Source organism: Triticum aestivum, chromosome 2D (assembly GCF_018294505.1).
Source record: "Triticum aestivum cultivar Chinese Spring chromosome 2D, IWGSC CS RefSeq v2.1, whole genome shotgun sequence".
Lineage (NCBI taxonomy): Eukaryota > Viridiplantae > Streptophyta > Magnoliopsida > Poales > Poaceae > Triticum > Triticum aestivum.
In genome coordinates, this window is record NC_057799.1 from 224753252 (window position 1) to 224759134 (window position 5883).

Consider the following 5883-nt stretch of genomic DNA (forward strand, 5'->3'; position numbering starts at 1 on the left):
TGTGCCGCCCACTCGAACTTGGGGGCTGTCGGTGTCAAAACCGGCAGATCTCGGGTAGGGGGTCCTGAACTGTGCGTCTAAGGATCAAGCATAACAGGAGGCAGGGGACACGATGTTTACCCAGGTTCGGGCCCTCTTGATGGAGGTAATACCCTACTTCTTGCTTGATTGACTTTGATGAGTATAGGGGTTACAAGAGTTGATCTACCTCGAGATCGTAATGGCTAAACCCTAGATGTCTAGTCTGTATGACTATGATTGCCTCTACGGACTAAACACTTCGGTTTATATAGACACCGGAGGGGGCTAGGGTTGTACAGAGTTAGTTTACAGAGAGAGGAATCTTCATATCCGAACGCCAAGCTTGCCTTCCACGCAAAGGAGAGTCCCATCTGGACACGGGTGAAAGCCCTCCATCTTGTATCTTCATGGCCCATCAGTACGGCCCACGTTACATAGTCCGGACGCCCGGGGACCCCCTAATATAGGACTCCCTCAGTAGCCCCCGAACCAGGCTTCAATAACGATGTGTCCGACGCGCAGATCGACTTCGGCATTGCAAGGCGGGTTCCTCCTCCGAATTCCAAAGCAACCAGAAGAACCGTATTCGACCTTCCGATGATGATGACGCATTATTCGGCTTCTATATCCTCGGTTTTGCTGGGTGACCCTCCATGATTCCGGATGGCTTCGGCTTCGCATTAAACATCATTCCCTTCGGCTTATGTGCCTCTGTCGCCTCAGCCTCCACGTGTCAAACGAATACGAAGGGTCCAAGCGTTTTCACAGATAACACCCCAACGGCGTACGGAAGGCGTTTATTTAAGGAGATTAGATCTCAGATGCCATTCCACACCAGGCAAAAATCCTTCGAACTTGCCACAAGAAACCACGCAAGCATGGCCAGCGCTCCCAGTTCTTCCTCCCGCCCCCACGGTCCTCAAGAAGGCGATTGGGAGAGCTGCTCTGTATCCCATGCCCAGCTGACCAAGCTCCAGGTGCAGGGATATCTCCCCCCAGCGGATCTAGTCCCCTTTCGGGCGGGATTAACTTCTTTTACTGGCGAAGCCCTGGCAGAAAATTTCCCTAATCCTTCAAAATGGGAGCGAGTGTGCTTCGTTTCCTTTCATTAAGAGGCGTTGGATTTCCAATCCATCCTTTCCTCCGAGGTCTCCTAGAGTACTACGACATCCAACTGCACAATCTCACGCCGGGCTCCATTCTGCACATCGTGGGCTTCGTCGCTCTTTGCGAGCTGTTCCTAGGCTGTGAGGCCCATTTTGAGTTATGGAGGAAGCTTTTCCGCCTCGTCCCTCGCTCCCAAAAGGGATCCATATTCGAGGTGGGCGGTGCCGAAGTATGGCGCATAGCCGGGATAGGATACCTATCTGGCACTCCGAAGAGTGGCCCTCGGAGTGGTTTTAAATTGAAGACGTCGTTCTCTCGGACCCAATCCGACGACCTGAATTTTCCAACGCTCCGTTAAAAAAGCACCACAGCTGGCGCCCCCGGAGCCTTAGGAGGAAAATAGTGCGGAGGTTAAGAAGTTAATGGACAAGATAAAGATACTCGCCCAATCCGGACTGTCCATAATTGAGGTCATGGCGATTTCCATAACGCGAGGTGTTCAGCCACTCCAATCCAGAGGACTCCCCATGTGGAACTACAACGGGGAGGATGACACATCTCGCTACCGGCGCAAGGGTCCGGACAACTTCGCCGCCCTAGGTCCGGACAACTTCGCCGCCCTGGCCGCCATGTTGGCTGATCTTTATAAAGGGGAGAAAGAAGAGTTCACTCGCCTTAAATGCCGAGAAGGCTTTTCCATGTACAATCCTCCCAGCTGGGTGAGCCTTTGCTTCGTAACTTTATTCGATCTCCTTCCTGAGTCGTACTTATTTGAACTTTAATCCGACTATCTTTAACAGGAATGGAGGAAGGCTGTCATGGGGATTTATAGCCCTGCTCCGCAACTAGAGGATCATATTCGGGACCTGGATCCCGGATTTGAGGAGGATCCGGATATATTTGTAGAACTCAAGGAGGGGGTCTTCTATCAGGCGAGCTACGACGGCACAAAAGTGGCCATTACAGCCGATTACCCCGGCCTTCTCCCTTCCTCTCACGTAAGTACCCCGAAGACGTCTCCTCCAAAAGAGTTTTCTCACTGCGCTTCACCCACTACACTGTCTCATGCTTTAAAGGGGCGGCGCTCGTCTCGCCACTCCGCACCAGAGGCATCCCTTAAAAGGGTGGAGCCTGTGCGAGGTGGGTCTTCGAAGAGAAAGGCGGATGGCGACACTGCCAAGCCTTCATCAAAGAGGTATGGTTTTTAATATGCCCCATGTCAATCATACCGAATTGTAACGTTCCTTACTGCACCATATTTCAGGAAGAGCGTTCGCCGGACTGTATCCGGAGACCTCGCCGGACATGCGTCCACCAATCCGACCCCGGACCCTGCCTCCAGGGCTAGAGTTGATACGGGTGCAATGCCGGATTGTGCTCTCTCCGAAGATTCGGATAATGTATCCGTCACCAACTCCGAAGTGGAGAGTGCAATGAACCATCGACGTTGGAGGGCCGCTATGCACGACCCCAACTTTACTGAAGAGGCATTCAATGTCTTTAGCTCGGCGGATGCATACATCCGAGCTGCTCGGGATGGGCTTGCTAGAGCCACTTACCAGCTTCCAAAGGATATGCATGTAAGATCGCACTATGTAGATTTAATAATCATATACCAGTAGCTCCTGAGACTTGAAACAGTTGAAGCAACTGATTTTAAGTATCGTTGTATAATCAGGTACTCATGGAGAAGAACAACATGCTGTCTCAGGAGCTGGAAAAGTGTTGGACCCAGCTAACTACTGTTACCGCTGAACGGGAGAAGTCCAAGGAGGCACCGACTGGTAATGTCCCCTTCTGTCCGGAAAATATAAGCATGTGCCAGTAATGTTTATTCAAATAAACACCCTTGTATTTACGATGGCAGGATCGTCGGATCAGCTGGAAGAGAAACTGAAGGCCCCGCAGGCGGATAAACAACATGCCGAAAGGCAAGAGACCGCTGGTCAACGTGTACTGACACGGACCAGGGATGAGAAGAACAAGCTGCAGGACGCCAACACCCAGCTAGGCGAAGAGCTGAAAGACGTGCGAGCCCAACTGGCGGACGCCTTGAAGGAGAACCGAAAGCTGAGAGGCGGCATATTCAGTATGCCTTTTGACTTACTTTCGTACAGTTTGCTAAGGCGAGTCTTAACAAGTATATTTTTGTAGGTGTGCTGACTGGGCGGCGCGAAGAAGAGGTGTCCGGATTTCAAGGCGACCTGCTACAAGAGATGTCCATGGTGCATGAGCAAGCTCGGAAGGCAATGAGAAACATTGCTAAGGCTTTATGGCCAGCTGATTCCCCTCCAGGAAGTATGGAGGAACTCGTGAATTTATTCAAGGGAGCTCAACGCCGTTTTGGGCTATGGAAATATCAGCATGCCGAGAAGGTGCTCGGGAAGCCTGGGCCATGGTGAAAACACGGTACACTGGACTCGATCCGAATCATATGGCGTGGGTCGGACCTCGAGGATCCGATGGACAGGAAATTCCGGTCAGCATGGTGTGCGACCAAGTGAAGATGGCTGCCAAGTATTCACAACAGGATTGTAAACTAGACAGCCTATTAGAGGGTCTAGAGGAAGAAGAAGTTTTTGAGTCCAAGTAGCAATGTACTTTTATCGACAGACTTGTCTCCAGCCAAATTTGTAAAACCATTGTCATGGTAGACTTTCTGCTTCGACCTCCGAAAACCCGAGGTTTGGAGTGTTTTCGAATACTATACCGTAGGTAAACACCAAAGTATGTTCGGAAACCAGGCAGTCCGGTCATAGTTGCTTGAACAGACAAATTGTATTCGGGAGTTATGTTATATTACATTTGATTGTAAGAAACATCTTCCAGAGAGAATAGTTCCATTAAGGGTTCCTTTCCCTGGGCCAGCATGCGTTTTTTGTGTGCATGCCGAAGCTGTGATGCTAAAAATCACAGTACACGTTATAGTCTGGGGGTTTTGTATTGCAACAAGGGCAGTTCGTCTTTTGATCGCCGACCAATTATTCCCTTAAGAACGCTAGCTTTCGGCTTCACCCGTCTGAGGTACACGTCTGGATAACCCGGCTGTAACAATCGCAGAGGTGCTCCCTTTATGCCCTAGCCGAACAAGCGGGAACGTAGGGCATAAACACAGGAGCCAGGCAACCCACGTTGGCAAAAACTTAAGTCATAAAGGTGCATATAATGGCGAAGAAAAGACATATATGAGTAGACGACACATATATACGGTGAGCTTGATGCTTGAAAATAATAATAAGCTTCTGGAAAAAGAAGCCCCTAGGTATTGTGGGATATGTACATTTAAGGATGTATACCCCTCAGGTGTGCGGTTTTATCCGAACACGAGCTAGAAGTCGTATAAAAACGAGAAAAAAGACAACAGCGAAAGGGAGAAACGAAGGAACGAGGAAAAAGGGTATGTGTGCGGACTTAGGCATAGAATCTTCGGAGCCTTGCAGCGTTCCATGGGTTTGGCTCCAAGCGATTATCAGAAGTATTGCGAAGGCGATAGGCTCCTCCAGTGAGAACTTCATCTATAATGAAGGGACCCTCCCATTTGGGCTTGAGCTTGTCCTTTTTCGTCTCTGGTAGGCGTAGAACGAGTTCACCGATATTGTAAGTCTTTGCCCATACTTCTCTGCTTTGATATCGCCGATCCCGCTGTTGGTAGAATGCGGAATGGGCCTTCGCGACATCGCGCTCCTCCTCCAGGCCGTCCAAGTCATCCTACCGTTCGAGCTCGGCTTCTTTCTCTTCGTACATACGCACTCGATGTGAGTCGTCAATAATGTCGCAAGGCAAGACCGCCACTGCGCCGTACACCATGAAAAAGGGTGTATATCCGGTCGTGCGATTGGGCGTGGTCCGCAGCCCCTAGAGTACGGAATCGAGTTCCTCAACCTAGTGCTTGTCTGATTCTTGCAGAGATCGCACTAGTCTGGGTTTGATGCCGCTCATTATCATGTCGTTAGCCCGTTCGGCCTGACCGTTTGTCTGAGGGTGATATACGGAGGCATAATTGAGCTTGATGCCCAAATTGGCGAACCAAGTTTTTAGCTCGTCGGATGTAAAGTTAGAGCCGTTATCAGTAATAATACTGTGCGGGACACCATAACGGTGTACGACGCCGGATATAAAGTCTATCACCGGTCCGGCTTCAGCCGTTTTGACTGGTTTGGCTTCTATCCACTTAGTGAACTTGTCGACATAACCAATAAGTATTTCTTTTTATGGCTTCCCCCCTTAAGAGATCCGACCATGTCGAGCCCCCAGACCGCAAAGGGCCAAGTGATGGGGATTGGTCGTAGGGCAGTGGGCGGCATATGGCTTTGATTAGCAAAAAGCTGGCATCCAACGCAGCGCTGTACGAGGTCCTGTGCATCTGCTCGGGCCGTGGGCCAATAGAAATCCGTATGGAAGGTCTTACTTACCAGGGCCCGAGCTGCGGCGTGATGGCCACCAAGACCAGCATGTATTTCAGCCAAAAGCTGCCGTCCCTCTTCTTCGGAGATACATCTTTGAAGGACTCCGGTAGAACTTTTCTTGTACAGTTCTCCTTCGTGAACTTTGTAGGCCTTCGAGCGTCGAACGATACGACAGGCCTTAGTCTGATCCTCAGGGAGCTCATTCCTAGTCAGGTAGGCAAGGAAAGGCTCGGTCCACGGGGCAATTACAACCATGATTTCGTGGGCCGATGGTGTTATTTCGGTGCCCGAGCCCCCGACGATATCAGAACTGTGTTCGGAATCTGGGGGTATGATTGGCTCCGGACCA